The following is an 18528-nucleotide window of genomic DNA, read 5'->3' on the forward strand; positions in this document are numbered from 1 at the left end:
CAGACATCAAATCCTACCCTCTTCAGTGTGAGAATAAAGGAGGAAAAGAAATACACGCAGTTTCATTTGAATATACACCAGCGACAACCTCACAAAACTCAAGACAAAAAAAAACAAAAGCACAAACATTCCGACGCGCAAACAGACGGCGACGAGACACAAACTTGAACGCACACACACACACCTCCCAGACACACAGCACAGACTGACAGACAAACACACAAAGAAACAGCAAACACAAAGCACAGCACAGCCAGAAGACTACTTTATGCAGAAATATTCTAAAGTGTGTTTTACAATACAATTAAACATCAAAGGCTGATATATTCCTCTGTGATCTTTAACACCCCAGTGAACAAACCCCATACACCCCCATCCACTTACAGCGTACAGAGAAAGTTGCTGAACGTCACCGTTAATTACTAGATAGAGACAGAAGAAGACTTTGCATCATTATGCAAAAAACAGGACATATTCAAATATATGCATTCGATCCACCATAAACCATTCAAGGACTGTGTTATTTACTTTAGATTATTACTTTTTTTTAAGTTTCACGATTAATTGCTGCTCTTATGAAGATATACAGGCAGTACTCCAAAGGCACAGAAACATTTGGGTAAACATTTCTAACATGCACAACAGTTAGGACAAAGAAAGGGAGGTCTGTTTTAAAACGAGTAAATAAACACAGGGTGAGGTTGAGCCCTACACGTTTCATTCGCACTATTAAAATGTATGAAAACCATGAAAAGACTTTTCCTTCCATGTAGCAAAAGAGGGAACACCTGCCTTGTGCAATAAACAAGAATACAACAAGCCCTTGAGTTATTATAAAACTGAGGTATTTTCATCTGCTTATAAACAGGCAAGAAAAGGAGTTATTCTAAGCAAATGGCTTAACATTTCTACAGTATTCGTGTCAGATAAATGTACTATAAGGAGAGGTTAACTTTATTCTATCACATCTAGATTGTTGGTGTTCTCTGTTACATTCATTTGAAAGGGCGAAAGTATACGCTGCATTATTTACAGGATATACAGGGATGTCTCTTGACAGTTTAAGATATTATATGCTCCTTATATATGAGGTAAATATGATTCTCCACAATTGACTCTTATATTACCTTCTTATTTGAGCCAAAGGGCATGAAGTCCAATTACAGTACTTCAATATCTACCTGCAGATCTTGCCAACCTACAATCTGCAAATGAGTGTTTTACTGATGTTTAACTGAGCAAACTCTGAAAAGCCTTTCCAAAATATTTGAAACCATTAGTGGAAAGAAAACTTTAAAGCATAGCAAAAGGGGCCATTAAATTATTTGCTTAAACATAAATGCTTCTGATGTTTCCATTAAGAATAATGTTTTCATAGAAGGAGGGAATCTTGAAATGTGCCTGCTGTACAGTATTACATGTGCTCTGAGGCAGCACAGTGGTATACTTTACTCCTTTTTTAATTTTTTATATATATATATATATATATATATATATATATAAAGGTGCAGGAATTATATTAGACATTTATCATTAAAGATATAAGCAGCAGTCCTTCCTATCTATGCTGATTTTGTCTGAGCACTTTTAAAACACATGGCAAAACCCTGACCATGGCACACAATGTGTCCGTTCCCTTCACTTAACTAAAGCTCTACTGAGCCCCTGGTGTACAGCAAAGTGCCCTGACAATCGGCTCAATGCCCTGGCCAATCACAGGGACACGTGACCTTCTAATCCCTCTCTGTGTGAAGGGGTAAGAGTTTGTTGTCAATGTTGGTTTTGTGAATCAGTGCCCAAAATCCCAAATGATTTGTCATGAAGGAGAGGTCTTAAGAGAATAAGAGAAACAAAAGCAGCACGGGCCAGTGAGTGTGGGTGTCGGTGTGATGTGCATGTGTGTGATGGTGTGTGTGTGTGTGTGTGTGTGTGTGTGTGTGTGTGTGTGTGTGTGTGTGTGTGACAGAAAGACAGAGAGGGAAAGGAGGAAGACCATGCTTTTGCCTCGGCATTTGTGTGAATTTGCATACGTGCGCGCATGTGTGTGTGTCTGTATAGGGTCTCTGAGATTACAGAGCTTGGCTGACAGAGTCCTCTGTGTGTAATCGTGGGTCCACATGCGAGCGCTCACCTTCCTCTGAGCGGATTAACCTGACGCTAAATCCCAAGAGAGCAACAGGCCAGACAGGCCACACAGAACAACTTCATTGACGATGGGCAAAAGGGAAGGCCAATGCGTAAAATCTCTTTATAGACTAATACACTTTAATATATTTTTTCATGAATAAACAACTCATATAAAACACCATAATAGATTATATAAAGTAATGGGACAATGCACAGAAAAGTACTTTTTTTTTATGTAAGAAATGTACATCACATGTTGCATATACTTTATATCGGCTGTATCATTTTTAGTGAAATGTAAGTGACTAAGTGTATGCAGCACGCTTTTCACAGAGTCACAAATTAGGTTGATACGCTGTAGTAAACAGAAACACTTTATTACTTTAAAAATATTCTTTGCCCTCAAAATATCACTAATAGGCCATTTAAAAAATAATAGTTCTTATATATCTCAAAATACGCTGTGAATATCATATCAGGTTTATCATTTTGAGAAATTGAATATATCTCAACCTTAAAAAAAATGTTTTAACTTAAAAAAGGGACTGTATTTATGTCGGTACTATAATTGCAGTTTAACTTTTTAACAGATGCACAAGCATATCCGTACAGATATTAAGGTGTATGCTTATATTAATGAACGTGAGTTAAATGCATACAGCCCAGTCAGTTCCTAAATCTGTCCAAATTCAAATGAAATGAGTAATTTAAAATTTCATAACCATCATTAGTTAATCTGCACATTTCATCAGTGGGCTTCATATCCACGCTTTAAGTGCATCACAAATACATCAAATTGGTTTTCTAAAGCTGCAACCTGTGAAAGTTGCCACAGGTTAATTATGGTGTCATTATTAATCCTCTCACTGCAACAGGTTCAATTGAGCCACCAGTGTGAACTAAACTCACTGAATAATTATAACATTCTCAATGTAGCGAAATAAGTCGAAAACAATCTCAGTCGCAAAGAAGAAATTATAACACACCTGAACACACCAGACCTCTAAAACCCTGATTCACAGTTCTAGTGAGCATGAACGCTCAAATAAGTCCAGCAAACTGGGTTGTTCTTGTATTGTAGTTTGGAAATGTTTAATGTTTACACTATTCAGTCTTTTCTAATATATTTAATGAAATTTGCCTATGTATGGGTTATCCTGATTTAATGTGATTAGTGCACCTCAGTTTAGTCCGTGTAAACCACTGGTAAATAATTACATATTCACAAAGTAAGTAAGGCCATCTCATGTGCAGTGAGTTTACCTGCATCATGTTGCTTTAAGCTAATTATCTGTAGTAAAATAAGTAAAAACTTCTCCATGTATTTTTATTTTGATTTCAATTGTCTTTGAAAGAAAGTTTCTTATATTATTTAGTAAAACCGTACAGACCAGGTAGATTAAACACTACATTTTAAACTAAACATAAAGTGTAACTTTCCACGTGCCAACCCATCGCGCAGAAGAGAAGAACATACTGTGTTATGTTATATTATTAAGGAGGGCAGCGTATTGAGTAGATGTGGCTTTGGGACTGCGCGCCTACATGTGGACATGAGAAAGCTTCACAAGGTCGACACAAGAGTAACACTACTTAAAACACGAGACAGACCTTGACTAGCTCCTAATAGACCATAAACAGCTACTTGATGTCAGCCTGTAATTATATGACATAGCTGTCACCGGCATAAGTCGATCAGGGTCCCAACAAATCAATAGACGCAGTAACTGTACTTAGTTGAGGAGGAAGCGCGCATCAAAATAGACCCTCAAGTTTCCCTCTGGAAGATTTAAAATACGGATCATATGATGCAACGTGTCTTGTAGATGTTTTGCGAGTGAGTGCGAGCGCGGTACTTACTTTATTTCGCATGAAATCTTGTCCGGGTGAAGTGAAAGATACAACAAGCGGTCCGCCGGTTGTTTGGTCCGGCCGACTGACAGGAGGGGTTGAAGCTGCTGCTTGATGGGGACGGACTTAGCCAAGACGCACTTAAAATCCAGGAGCGCAACTTAGCTGAGGACGTCGCCGGGAGGAAAAAAAGTAACCTACAGTACGTGGTAGGAGTCTCTATAATGTCAGAGACAACTACTCCCTCTCTCTCTCTCTCTCTCTCTCTCTCTCTCCCTCCCTCTCTGTCTCTCTCCCTCCCTCTATCTCCCTCCCTCTCTCTCTGATCGGACAGTGTCTGCTCAGGAGGCGGCGAGGACGCTTCGCCTGGTCTCTCTGCGAGGTGCCGGTGGAGCGGTGATGGTGGAGGTGGTGCTGGTACTCTGTACTGCTGGAGGTCTGGATCTTGATGGTGATGTTGAGAGGCTCTTTCTGTTCCTTCCCACAATCCTGACCGAGTCTTTCCCCAAACCCTCTCCTCTCCCAGTGCGACGAGAAATAATCGATTTTTTTTTTTTTTTTTTCTCTTCTCTTTTTTTTTTGACTCCTGAAAGGGGGCGGGCTCACATTTCCCAACTCTACTTTAATGAAAGAGGCACGGCTCTTAATGCTTTATTATCGCGCCAGCCCCGATAGAGTGGACGGACAATTAACTGCTCAGAGAGGACCACTAGAGGAAGATGATGGGGGATGTGTGCTTAACTAATGAACCAACGGAGAGCACGTTAAGCATCTTCAGCCGATTTACAGCTAAATCCAGCCGCCAAAGTTTATGTTTTAGTTATGGCCTGTTGTTTCATGCAGAAAAAAAAGACAGAATAGGCAAATCTCTACACTCAAGAAGGGGGGAAACTTCATTTTATATGCTTCTTGCAATTAAAGTAGATTCAACTGTTATATCTTGTTCAGTAAACCCCAAATAACAGAATCATTCAGTTCTCAACAGATGTATTCCATGTCTGTGAAACATTACTGCGGCCTCCCGTCTGAGTCTCTACAAACTTATACAGCGCGCCGCCAATCATTCTCCAGGACCCAGCTATCTCCTTCAGATAAGCCCTGACACAGACAGTAAGCATGGGGGAATTACCAAGCCTTTATCCATCCCACCAAATGATTTCAAAACATCCACTCTATTAGTGTGAAGATAACAATTAGAACAGCAAGTTTGCCACTTCAGATAAGACACAGACAGGCAGTCTGTACAGAGATGTATCCCAGATAGGCCTTGTTATACTGTGGTTCTATTATACTCACATTATATGGGCGCGGTATCAGTTTAAAGAGCGGCTGTCTTGAATGGAGCCTGCATGTTACACTCCCATACACCATCAGTTCTCACTCTCGAGTTTTCATCAGTCCATCCTCAGAAAAAGAAAATAATCCGAACACATTGTTTGGAGTCTGTTTGGATTCATCTTTTTTGGATGGTTGAAGTTTTAGTTGATAATCGTTTAACATGTTTCATTCTAAAATCATTCAAGGACGGTGTAGCCCCTTAAGTTCTCCTTTTGTTGACTTTTAATCTTTTCCTCATCTTCATTGTATTGGCAGTTGAGCACCATCCACTTTTTACAGAAAATGTCAGCCACACTTTTTTTGTCTAAATGCATACACACAGCGAAGCATTTTCCCTATGAGCCTACAGCTTTGCAGCACATGCCTGTCACTGCGTGAAGTGTAAGTGGACACCAAGCAGGATCCTAATCTTTCCCTTCCTTAGAAGTTCACCTGTGAAGCCATGTATGCCAGTCAGTCAGTCAGGGTACGAAATGGCGGGACATGAAATCAGTTAATAAATAAATCAAGATGTCTAATCTGCTTGACGGGCGGACATTACAGCCTGTAACTGAAGCCGCTGGTGTCTGATGACTCGGGATACCTTCACATCACCTGACCCTTTAATCTTTAATAGCATTTCCTCTGCCCCCCCCCCCCCCAGACCTCCATAATAATCAATAAGGTGTAGTCTATTAGAGACAGTGGGTTCATAAATGCAACACGGCAGATATCAATGGCGTCACATATCAGCCTGTATGAAGCATAGAGGTTTGACACCCTCAGTAGACAAGTTCCTCCGTGCAGATAGTATACGTGCTACTGGCAATAGCATTAACATATGTCTGACGTATGGAAACCTATATGGGTGCCTGGATGATGGTACATACCACGTTCAATATTCCTTCGTCAGCCGTCTTGCGTGCCCTCAGTCTCGTAGATTGCTGTGCTGCCTGTCAGCAATTCATCGGAGAGGTCCTTTCAGTGTTCACAGTGCTTGAGGTTGTCTTTGGTTGGCACCTGGGAGGGGAAGTAACACAGGGTATAGCGTGAGGAGGAGAAGAGAGAGTGAACCTGCCATTAAAATGGTAATTGTTTGCATGCACATAGTGAGCAGGATCCATGTTAACATATGTGTGTGTGTACGTGTGTGTTTATTGTCCATATGAAGTACAGAGAAATAAATGGGGGGAGGTGGATTGAATATATTTGAATGGTGAAAAATCATTAAACGAGGCAAACACTGGCTCATGCATATTCATAAATGACTGTCTAACTTGTCTACAGGGATAAACTTATAGTGAAGGCATACTTACAGCCTCCTTCTATGCTCACACATTTAATGCAAAGTAGGACAGACCTACTGTATATCTTGCTCTTGAGACTACCAAGTGTGGGTCTACGGCTAAATCTGAATATGATAGAAACAACTCAGAGCATTATAGCCAGATTATTGTTACACTATAATATGCCATTCACAGTGTGTCACATTATGCCTTTTACAGCTGATGCATTTAGAGTTAGCAACACAATAAGTGTGATCAAACAAGCAAAGCGTGCTCTCGGTTAAATATTGTAGTTTGTAGCATTTGTGTTATCTTGAGCCAAATTATGTTTCTCATCAATGAAAACAAACTAGATTATTAGTCTCTTGCTATCTGAAACTTTCCCTGCACAACTCATTAGCCAGAACATGCAATCCAGAACTTATATTATGATGTGTGTGTGTGTGTGTGTGTGTGTGTGTGTGTGTGTGTGTGTTCAAGTGTGGGTTGACAGTCTCATCAAAGCCTGATGGAGAAAAATCAACAGTTTGCCAATACAATTATGTAATTTCAAATATGTCATAGTGTGTATACACACACACGTTAGGCTTTTGGGTAAATGCAATTTCGCAAAGGTTTGGCATCAACTGCGCATAAAAAGAGAAGAGGGGAAACTGCGACTGCATGTTAAGTCAAACACATAAGTGCGGTTTGCTGATATTGATCTTGCTTGGATTGTTTCTTAAGCCTCTGCTGGCAGTCACTTCACAGAGTGTGTCACACACACACATGCAAAACAGCTCGCCTGAAAACGTGTGTGTGTGTGTGTTTTTTTTTGTAACGGAGGGAGAAAGAAAGGAATGCCTCTCTCAAGCAAAAGATAAACACTAACACATTTCCAGGGCAAACAGGAACAGCCCGGGCTCGGTGCAATCTGTTGTCGATCACGTTCACGTGAAAACACAATCTGCCTGTCACAGTAGATGATGCTGTCAAGCTCTCTGCCTCACTGCTCCTGAGAATTAGCTCAGTGCTTATTACAGAAGCACTACAAGACACACGGAGTACTTGTTGTATATCAGATATGTCTGAGGATGCTTCAAGCTTTATTTGGTATTTACTGCTTTCAGTCATTCTTCCTGCGTTCGTTCCCTAATGAATATGAGAGACGTTTGGTGTTTTGACAGTAGATTGATGCGACATGATGTGACGACCAAGCTTCACAGGGGTAACAGAAAGACCTGCAGGCCAATTTAACTCACAGGCTCAGCTGGGGATCTATAGATCTTACTTCTGCACGTCTGTGTGTGTGTGTGTGTGTGTGTGTGTGTGTGTGTGTGTGTGTGTGTGTGTGTGTGCATGTCTTTAGGGTAGACCTTTATGGTTGTTTGAGGGACAGTCTCAATAACACTATTTTAAGACTGAAGCCTAAATAAATAATGCTAATATTTAATTGGGACTTTATGAATAAATATATCAATTATCATTATTATTAGAATCATTAGTATTAACCAGAAGGTAGAGCCTCTGAAGAAGCATCATGTATCATTAGATTCTGTGTTCTTAGTTGTGAGAAATACTTAAGCCAGAAGAAATAAACAATGAAGCAAAATGAAAAAAACTTAGTCTTATACAAGTGTATGTGTTATAAGTGAATAATGTGTGTAATAGTCTCCATGAATGTTTGAGTGTTAATGCCATTCATATTGAGCAGCACTTGATGAGCCTGGGTTCTGTTCTTAGGGGAAACAAACCTTCTTTAGAAGTAATCTCACACTTAGTAGGAGAGATGTGAGACATTTGGCTGCCGATCCGCACTTGGTCTTTGTGTAAATCAGCGTTATATTACACATGATTCGGAGATCCTTATTAATAAGGTTTATAATGAAACTCAGAGGGCAATATCATCAGTAATTATAGTTGCATGAATTGTCCCACTGTACAGTATAATTAGGGGAGCAAAGGTGAGAAAATCTGTTTTAATTAACTGAAATCATATGTCCTCATATTACAATATATATAAAACAAAGAAATTCAATAATGTGAGCTTCGCCTTCCTAAATTTGGATAGCAAGCAATATTACCTTGATAATTCTACGACTCAAATAATGCAGTTTTTGACTCAAGACCATATATACTGTATTAGCACCTTGTGGTAATTACCTTTCAAAAAAATGTTATATGTAAATATAATATATTTGGATATGGTATGTAGATAACTTACCTTGGAAATTGGAAAAGTCATAAATGACAGCTTATACATTCATTTATTTTATTTTCATCAGGTTCACTTTTTTTTTTTTAAAGTAAAGAAATCACACTACAATGAACAGATTTTTGACTTGAACATTAAATGATCCCACATCTCATAAACTTACATCCACCTCAGTCATTTTAACTGTTACAGCTTTGGTCAGCTGCAATTCTTTTAGTTTTCTAAGTAAGAAAAAAGGCAAAGGACAAAGATAAAGTTCTGTCTACTTATCATTAGCTGCTGTGTTCTATAACGGTATGACTCATTCTTCAGCGAAACCATACAGAGCCTTATTTTCAATAACATGTTTTTTTCTGTGCGGTTTGGCCATTAACTGTCTGGCCAGCAGTAAATTCACTGTACCATTTCATATATTTCCTTGTCCTTACAGTTCAGTTTCAGAACAGCACCCTGTTGGATCAAACCATACAGGACAGACTTGAATGCAATAATAACAAAGTCAGAAGGCCTCTGGAACTGTAATAGACATGTAACGACCCCTTACCGAGCAGTGTTAAAGGAGAGACGGCGCTGGTGATTTGCATGTGTCGTGTTTAACCAACAGTATTCTGTCTGTACACCTTTTATGCATTATGGATGAGGCACAAGCTGAACAACAAGCTCTCCCTTTGTTCTGCCTGATGCTCCAGTTACATCACAGGAAAAGCCCCATGGTCCTGTGACTGCGCTGACTGGCTGAGACACAGTGCCGCTGGCCGAGCCGATGATCGGACCTGTTGCTTCTTCACTTTGTATACTATCTTCTATTTGTGAATGTGTAGATATGCGGACACACACACTCACACATGCTTTGCCACCTGCTGAGAAGGTTCACACTGATCTTTGTGCTGGATATATGAAACTTACAAATTGAACAACCAGACATTTTTTTCCACAAGACAAACATACAAATAACATTTTAATATTTAGAAGTAAAAGCAGCTGTTGACAAAAATGATTTGATTATTCTGACTGGATACCTGCAGATGAAACATCTTGATTAAACTGTCAAAACTGCTCACTGATTTTACAATCAAAATGCTTTAATATCCTGCATGTCATATATACGTGACAGGTGCCATCAGTTCACCACCTGCTACATATGAAAAGCACATTTTGCCTGTAGAGGTACATTCAGGCACTGCTGTGTAATAAAATGTGCTGCCTGCAGGGGAGCTCTGCATCTTTCTCAGCACAGAATAAAGTAGTTTACTGCATGGGTCTATTGGAGGTCTCCATGCAGAGTTTCAACCCTAGGTTATTCTTATTCAGTGGGTAGCATAATAACATTTTCATTCAGAGAAATCATCTAAACATTTACGCAAAGTCATTTTACTGTCACAGCAATTAAATATCAGTACCAATTATCCCATGTAAACCATTTCAAATATTCTTATTTCAATTTACTTTCTAATCCCAGCCACTGGCACTCCTCTCCCCCCCTCCTCCTCCTCCTGTGTCTTCTCTTGCAAGTTTAATTGCTGGACCTTCTGTCCGTATATCAGGGGCTCAAAGTTGTCTTTGTCTGCACTAGATTGCTTCATGCGAGGGAAAAAAAGAAACTCACTTTCAGCTAATGGTTTTTCCTTTGTGGTGGAATGGTTAGAAAGTAATTCCCTATGAACTGCTCTAACACAGGAACAGTTATTTCATTGTTCTTGCTGCCCTTTCTCTTATTGTGCGCTTAAAGGGGAGAGATGCCAATGATAGAGTTTTGTGTACAAGGTGTGCCCACCAGTGTTTCCTGAAGTGGTGCAAAAGCTGTGTCTGAAACAGTGATAATGTTAAATATGCAGAAATGGAATAGATCCCAATTTTCATGAACAACATGAAAATGTGTAAATGATATGAATCAAGAACTGTCATAGCACAATGTGAACTTCAATTATACATTCTTTTCCATTCAAGAAAAACGACAGGACTGGTAGTTTGTTCAATGTTTCCGTTAACCTGACCTGTTGGTTTATGGACTTTGACACGAGAGACCGATGTTTGTTTCCCATTTCCTATAACTGTCAACATCGGTTTTCTTTAACCATGACCACGTTAGTTCCCTAAACTTAAGCAATGAAACAGCGTTCTTTTTAAATTCAAACCACCATCTTTCCTTAACCTTCACCAAGTATGTGCTGAACCTAACCAAACACTAACCATAGTGGTGGCTGTTAACAGAACAGTCTTATGAAGATATTTTATAATGTGCGTTTAGAAAAGCACTGAGAAATTGAGACCACATCAGAATATGGGTTGTATTGGAAGGCAATTACAATATATTTGGTTGTATCATCCATTGAATTGTTTAAGTGCCACTCCAGGAGGCTCCATTCTCTGTAAAGGTAGTATAGGAATTTTGGGATTGTTACAGCTGTTACAGAAATTCTAAAATATTCTTTTAGTTCAGGCCAGTAGTGTGATCTCAGTGATTTCACATCAGGGTTTAACGTAACGATTTCCGTAGGTCATCATTTGATCTCTATTTTACTTATAATGTGTTAGACTGACAGGGGCCTAACCTGTTTGTGCTAAAATACATTCAGCTACAGCACAAAAGCCTACAGTCATCACTGTTTCCAATTCCCAGAGTAACCATTACACAGCAGAAGTCCCTCCTGCAGCTGTTGACCTCAGCCAATTCCCCTGACAATTAAAGATCACTCAGCATGGCTATGCAACTTCTCCCACACTCTCAACAAGCAGCTGATAGCATCTCACTGTGAAGAAAAGCAAGTGGAGTGGAATATAATGTGTGTCTAAATGAGGGTTTCCCAGCTCTGATGCATAAAGCGAGGCCTAGCGACCATCGGTTGCGGGCCCGCGTTACACGGTGGAGCTCGGCAGACGAGCGGCAGCGTCTTAAGCTCTTTGTGCCTCCAGGATCACCCCCGACTCATTCTTATTCAGACATGATCAGAGGGGAGGCAGGCAACTGAGATTAGCTGCAGATCAAAGAAGCTGCCTCGCGCCAGCACTCGTGTTTTGTAGATTTAGGTGGCCCCGGCACACAGGCGTTGTACAGTGACGGCAGAGCGTCATACTGTTTTCTGGCCTCAACAGTGCTCAGGGGGGTAGATGGAAAGAGAGTTTTCATACGAGAGGCTGGACCGCTGCTGGAAATGTTCCAGAATGAAATAATAAAGAGAATGAAAAATAAGAGAAAAATGACGATGCCATTACTGTTAGCCATAACAGTGGAACAAATCACATTTGAAACTGCTTCCATATGTGTAATAGGTCTTGGTTTCTGTGATAATTTCTTTTACAAATGAAATGCACTTTCTACAGTAACATACTTAAGGTAACTTAAGACCATCTGGATCAGTGGTGCCCACCAAATAACCATGGAAACTAACTACTACCATATCTACCGCTATGCTTTCTGTCAGCGGCTGTTACAGAGTAATCAAACAGCAAATTACTTCTATGCTGCTTTGCAATCCTCCCATTCATTTATAAATAGGGTTAGATTCAATCTATACGCACATATCAGACGTTACCAGTGGAGATGAACAAACATCCCCCGACACATCATGACGAACAGCAACAATGAAACTAACAGCAGAGTGTGAAGGTGAAGTGACAGGATGAGGAGAGTTTCAAAGGCAGAGAGGCAACTGCGTAAGAGCGCTCGCCACCCTACGGAGAAAGATAACAACGCGCTTCCTCAACTCCGCTGACCATCAAAGCCGTGGAATTCAGGGGCAGAAAGCCTAATAAGTGAGGACTGAGCGGTTAAAGTGGGTCAAAGTTTCTCAGGTTCTGCCTCTTTGGGTTAATAGCAAGAGGACATGTATGGAATAAGGGACATGACTGGATGTCAATTTATATCTTTATATGTATTTTTAAATCTGTTAATTTCCTCTATTTTAGCTTGTTGTAGTATTGTTTGCCCGGAGAGGGTGGAATGAAACTGTTTACATTCTCATTATTAGTGTTAGTAGTTGTAGTAGCATATTGCACAATAAAGCAATTGGATGCAAAACCAAAATCAAAAAAAATAAAATTCACTCAAAGTACAAGCATGTCAAATTCAGGAAGAATATTACTTCTCCTTTCATTCCATCCAAAAGCTACAGTTAAATCAAATGTTGAAGGAAAATGTCCAACAGAGTCATTCACCACTCATTAAAATCAAACAAAGCCTTTGCTTTAGTATGAAATTCCATTGGGTTGTTTTGGGACACGTGCCCTACAGCAGAGACCGTTTCTAATTCCATATGGTGGGGAACGAACCCCACTCTGTTCATTTAGTATGACAAAAGTTTTCTCCTTTGTTTCTAAACTTTGCCCAACATGTCTCACTTAAACACACGACTGTGTGACACATATTGCTACTGAAGTGTGTAGTTGCCACTTAGGTAGCTACCTTGAGGGAGTGAGTCATTTCTAAAGCAAACAGCATGTTAAGGTCATGCTCTTTTCTCTCGCTGATAATTCCAGATTGTGCAATGAGATGTTCGAAGCAATTACCCTTAAAAGTACCAGCAACCTAAACTGACTGTGAAGAATAAGGAGCAGAGAAACACAATATAAAGTTCCACTTTAGCGACTGAAACCATTTGTCTTGCCTGAGAGAAATGAAAGTGTAGACTTTTAAAACTTAAACACACACACTTTCAGGAGCCTCAATAAGTGATTCGCCAAGTGCTCCACAGAGGTGATTGGCAACAGCTGGGACGTGACTCCTCCCTCAGCTTCTCTGGTGTCTTTTGACTTTGTCAAGAGCAGGACAAGCTCAAAGTTAACACCAATTAAGTGTATCTTTTGGCCTTGCTCATACGGGTACAGTCTTTTCTGTATTGGGCAACATGACAAAGGCATCATTCACTGAATCCAGCAAGGCTATAATGAAACAATTAGGCAGCAGCACTTGAAAATGAATTTCAGTTCAAATTGGGCAGCTCAAATATCAAAATGATGGCTTAATCTGTTAAACATGTCATGACCCACTGTGCGGAGCATGGTTTTAAATACTGACAGAGACAGGTTTTCCACCGGCAGAATGAGATCCAGAGGAGAGGGAGAGAAGGAAGGGAATAGGTGTGCTGTGAAAACTCACCCGTGCTGTTGCTCTGCTTCCCCAGGAAGTTACACCCCGCAGCACCAGCAAAGGCCCGGCTCAATCAAGCAGTTCAAAAGTAAAAAAAATCAAAAACAAAGACAAATGAAAGAGATAGTTGACTAAAAGAAAACAAAAATAACGTCAAATTTCCTGAAATCAATGTCCCGCATGTGATAAAGCCAGACCAGCTGGCTTTGAATAGAAACCCCCGTTTTGGGATGTGTTTTCCCCCGATCTCTGACTGAACTGAAACCGGGTCTGGTTCTTTCCAACCACCCCCCCCCACAACCACCCCCCCTACCCCCACTGTCCCAGTTGAATCCACCTGCCCCCATCACTCCTCGATAAATTTAGCCTTCTGAGGGATCAGTGACACCCAATCGCCCCTCCAACCCCATTCCCCTTCCAAGCACACACACACGCGCACACACGCGCACACACACACACACACACACACACACACACACACACACACACACACACCAGACCTTTGTCAGCACGGGCATATATGCCCTGGATTATTGCCCCCCTAAGAATGTTGCCATCTTCACAGTGGCAAAAAAAGACCCCCCTCCCCCTTTCTCCCCCTTTCTCCCCCTTCACACATCCACAACTGTACAGACGACATTCTTCTTTCGCAACAGAGCTGTTACAGAAATAGGTATGCATACTTTGCACACACTTTCAATGTGTTTCTTTAACCTTTCTGTCAACATTTGACAGAAAACACAGCAGACTATATTAAATGGGCCGGATCTCTAAAACCTGTAATATGGGCAATCGCAGATTAGGAGCTCATTTAAAAGGTTATTATTCTTTAATTTGATGACCTAGGGTATCAACAGCTGCAAAACATATTAAATAAACACTGCTGTACAAATACCATTACTCCTCTCATAAACAGCATCAGTGTAATCGACGTGAATCATAAATAAATTACCCAACGGAAGAGATTAACCGGCTTTGATAGCATCTTGTCAAATGTCAAAATACCAGGTGCAATGGTACACCTATAATTTGGTAATTATAAGCTCGTTTAACTAAGTACATCTATGACTAAAATCCGCCTACAGTTTTTCAAAGGACCACAATACACAGGGAATGTCAGTTTTTCATTAATACCTGATAAAAATCACACATCGCCATCCAAAGAGAAAAGTTTCGCGTTTCCCTAAGCCGCCGGCATCCTGAACTGACTCTAAGCCATTTCTCCATCTAAATGATACATTCAGTAGAATGTACATATCAACAAGCTTAAATCGCAATATCCTCTGTGACTGTTTCACATCAGGGTACTGTGGGGGTGGCACAGGGGTAATTGTATTCTGATCAAGTATTTTGCACTCAGGGTTTTATACCTGATGCCAAAATATAATGATAATGACAGTGAATCACACACCCAAATTAGCGTTTCACATATCCGTTTTAAATCAACCGATTTGCGAATGTGGAGATTGATAACGTGAGGGAAAGATGAGTAGAATAGAGATTAGTATTTTTCCCAGAATGCATCCAAAAGAAGAACAACACAGCGAGAGGAGATAAAACAGTGGTGTTCCCTTGATGATCGCTATTCACACTCTTCTGACAGTGAAATATATTTTGTATTGATCCGGTTGTATTGTTTACATGTTTCTGGGCACAGGTAATCAGCTAATCGGTTTATTTTTGGGAAATTTCTGTCGCCATGACTACCTGCACCCCCTATACATCGAGGGATCGGTGTCTGCCCGGTCTGGCATTTGTGATGACTTCACGGCCAGGAATTCAGGGATCTTTTTGGGTTGGGGAGTGGATGATGGATGTCGGTGGGAGTTCATTTAATTATGACATCCCCAGATGAGGGAGTGTCTTGATCAAAGCTTTAATGTGGTGACGTGATCTGTGCTGCACACACAAAGCTAACTTATTGCTTTTGATACAACAGAGTTTGAATAATACGCAATCATTTGCATGTTTGCGTATGATTGCGTATTGAATAATGCGCAATCATTTGCATTGCATCAACATTATGCTGCGTTCATTTTTATTGGCTTGTGTATTTTGACTAAAGACTTCCTCTGCTGCCGTGCCAGGAGGGGCCTGGTGAGAGGACATTTTTAGCTCTGTCTCCATTTTAATGGGGCTTGTGGACGGACTATGTAAAGAGACAGCGGACTAAAGCCTGCCTGTCTTTTTATGAGAGTGGCAGGTTCAAGGAGGGGAAAATCAGCGAGCATGCATGGCAGTCTGTGGCACACTGTCGACCACAAGAACCAGCAAGGCGAAAGTACAGTCAGTAGACTTCAAGAGAACATCCTGTCCTAATCAAACGAGGACCAGCCAGTCCACCGACGCTCTGTGTGGTCAGGTGTAAGGATTGTGTGTAGCCCGTGTTCACGTATGGAATCCACTCGTTAGTGTACATATGTGTGTTCATGCCCATATTAGTGTGTGTCCCCGAGGGGTGAGGCCGCGTGTCCGTGCTGTGGCTCACAACACTGTGGGCTTCGCCAATGGTGAAACACAAAGTGTTCTGTCAGCTGAGAGGTGACAGGCGCTCAACGGGAAACGTGGCATGGCCTCTCCTCTGAAAACTCCTTTCACCCTGTTTTATTTTCTCTCTTTTTTTTTGCTGTTGCTTTATCATTAAATCATCAGCAGAAAATGTAAGTAATTATTGTAATGAACCCACTGACAGGTTTATGCAAGTCTGGGAGGATTTATGAGTGCTTCTATAACAACTCTACAGTAGTCTGGGGCAGCCCTACAGTCTGGCTTGGAGCCGATTATGAGAATCACTTGTAAGAATACATGCGTGTGTATGTTAGTTTTCTAAATTCATTTTTACATGATAATAATGCAGAATACCATGGTAGAAGTAATGATTTTTTTGGTGAATATTTGCGTGTTTGTAATCCAGAAGGATCATTTTTTCTTTTGCAGACAAAGCACTGAATGGCGTGCGCTGACTTCAGCGTGTCTGCCCAGCCCTCTGCTCCACACAAGGTCGCTCTGTGTGTGTTCGGCCTCCGAGAATGAGGGGAGGCCACGGCGCACAATCACCACTAAGCACATACCTCTCTGCCCCACAGCCCCACCAGCCCAGACACAAACCCAGGGGCTGTATGTTTATCAAGCGTCTCAGGGTAAGACTGCTGATTTAGGACCACTGCTCAGGTCCCTGAGCGTTTTTCATCGCGAATCACTCTTAATGAAACAGATTCGAAGTGTTGACTCTGAATCAGCACTCAAAAAAATCTGATTCGCCTGGTAAAAACCAGCTGAGGCCTTAACCTAACTCGGAACACAGTGAATTAACAAGGGTTGACCGAAGCGGTCCTCTGGAGCTGTATCCTGATGAGCTCTGTTGGTTTTATAAGAAGCTCCCTGTGACAGGATCTGATAAAACACAGCAGGAGGAGGGTTTGAAAGAGAGCTGGAGAGCACAAGAGAGAAAGATTGAGAGAGACAAGGACATAGAGAGACTGGGAGAACGCGAGAGTGAGCGAGCGAGTCCACACCACAATCCAAAAACAATATTTTGAGTGAAACTTTACCCTCTCCATCTGGCTCTTTTGAAGGGTGGATTATGACTGGTGCCATGGCTAACTCTTTATCCCACACTGTTCCTTCTGTAAGTCCACTCTGACATTTTTCCTAAAGGACAGTTACACAGGAAATAAATGTGAGTCCTGTGATTACTACCGAGCACTCAGAATATAAATCAAACACACTATGCACAGTTTTTAATTGAATGTGAAATAAATGGAGGCCATATACTACATACTTGCTGTATATAAATCATAAATCAAAAACATAATGAAAGTTATACAGTATGGTGCATTCTGAACTCATAAGAAGATTGCGAGTGGCAGCAGAAGAAGCTTTCCTTTCCTCTTTTCTCCCCATACTGTGATTCAAACTATGGCCTAAGGCACCATATTTAAAGAGACGGGCGGTCCAATTGAAATGTCGGAAATGTGAAAAGATATTAACAAAAGGGTAAGAAAGGGCAAACATAGGATGACTTCTTGATCAGCCATATCTAATATAAGCTTTCACAAGCGGATTGGACCAAACCTCACAATATCAAAAACACTTGATTAATATTCACGCTTTAAGTTTTAATCAGTGACGTTAGACACAGTGCAACTACATCGTTCAATCTCACTGCTTTGTCTCTCATTTGTTCCTCATATTGCTCTTTGAGTGTTTTCACCCCTGAGTAAACCTCCATGGCAGATGTTTTGACTTGAAAGCCAATAAGAACTGAGACAGTGATGAACTTGTGATGCCATTTGAGCCCAACTAAACAAACTGTGCCATGTTCAATAATGCCATATTAACTCAGTATATGATCCTGACTTCCTTTGAACGCCTGCCAAGCAAGAAATTGCCTATTAGTGTATTTTTCAAAGTAAGGCTATATTTAGCATCAACGCATAGGAGTTGATCCTTAGCTTGTTGAATCAGAGCATTGCATTTTATATTGCCAGATATGTCAATGCATTTACAATGTTTGTGTAATAACTCATTCAATTTAAATGTAAACATCCGCTGTAGGTGAGTGAAAAAAATATAACACATAATTGCCAGAGAAATCGTTTAGCAGTATATTTACAAAATGGACTGTGCATTAGTTCCACATGTAGAACCCTTTCTATATATATATA

General features: G+C 40.7%; 1 protein-coding gene across 4 annotated transcripts in view; it reads right to left on the reverse strand.

The window, feature by feature from the left end:
* mef2cb (myocyte enhancer factor 2cb) overlaps positions 1-4548 on the reverse strand; it is a 60904-nt gene extending 56356 nt beyond the window's left edge. For 3 of the 4 annotated variants that reach the window (XM_076099268.1, XM_076099269.1, XM_076099267.1), the window contains exon 1: positions 3988-4547. The gene's annotated coding sequence lies outside the window, so the exon portion shown is untranslated. Of the gene's footprint in view, positions 1-3987 lie in introns of all 4 variants that reach the window. The other variant, XM_076099270.1, reaches the window with a different exon arrangement.
* Positions 4549-18528: the final 13980 nt, after the last annotated feature.

Source organism: Anarhichas minor, unplaced genomic scaffold (assembly GCF_050575085.1).
Source record: "Anarhichas minor isolate MPS153535 unplaced genomic scaffold, ASM5057508v1 ptg000025l, whole genome shotgun sequence".
Lineage (NCBI taxonomy): Eukaryota > Metazoa > Chordata > Actinopteri > Perciformes > Anarhichadidae > Anarhichas > Anarhichas minor.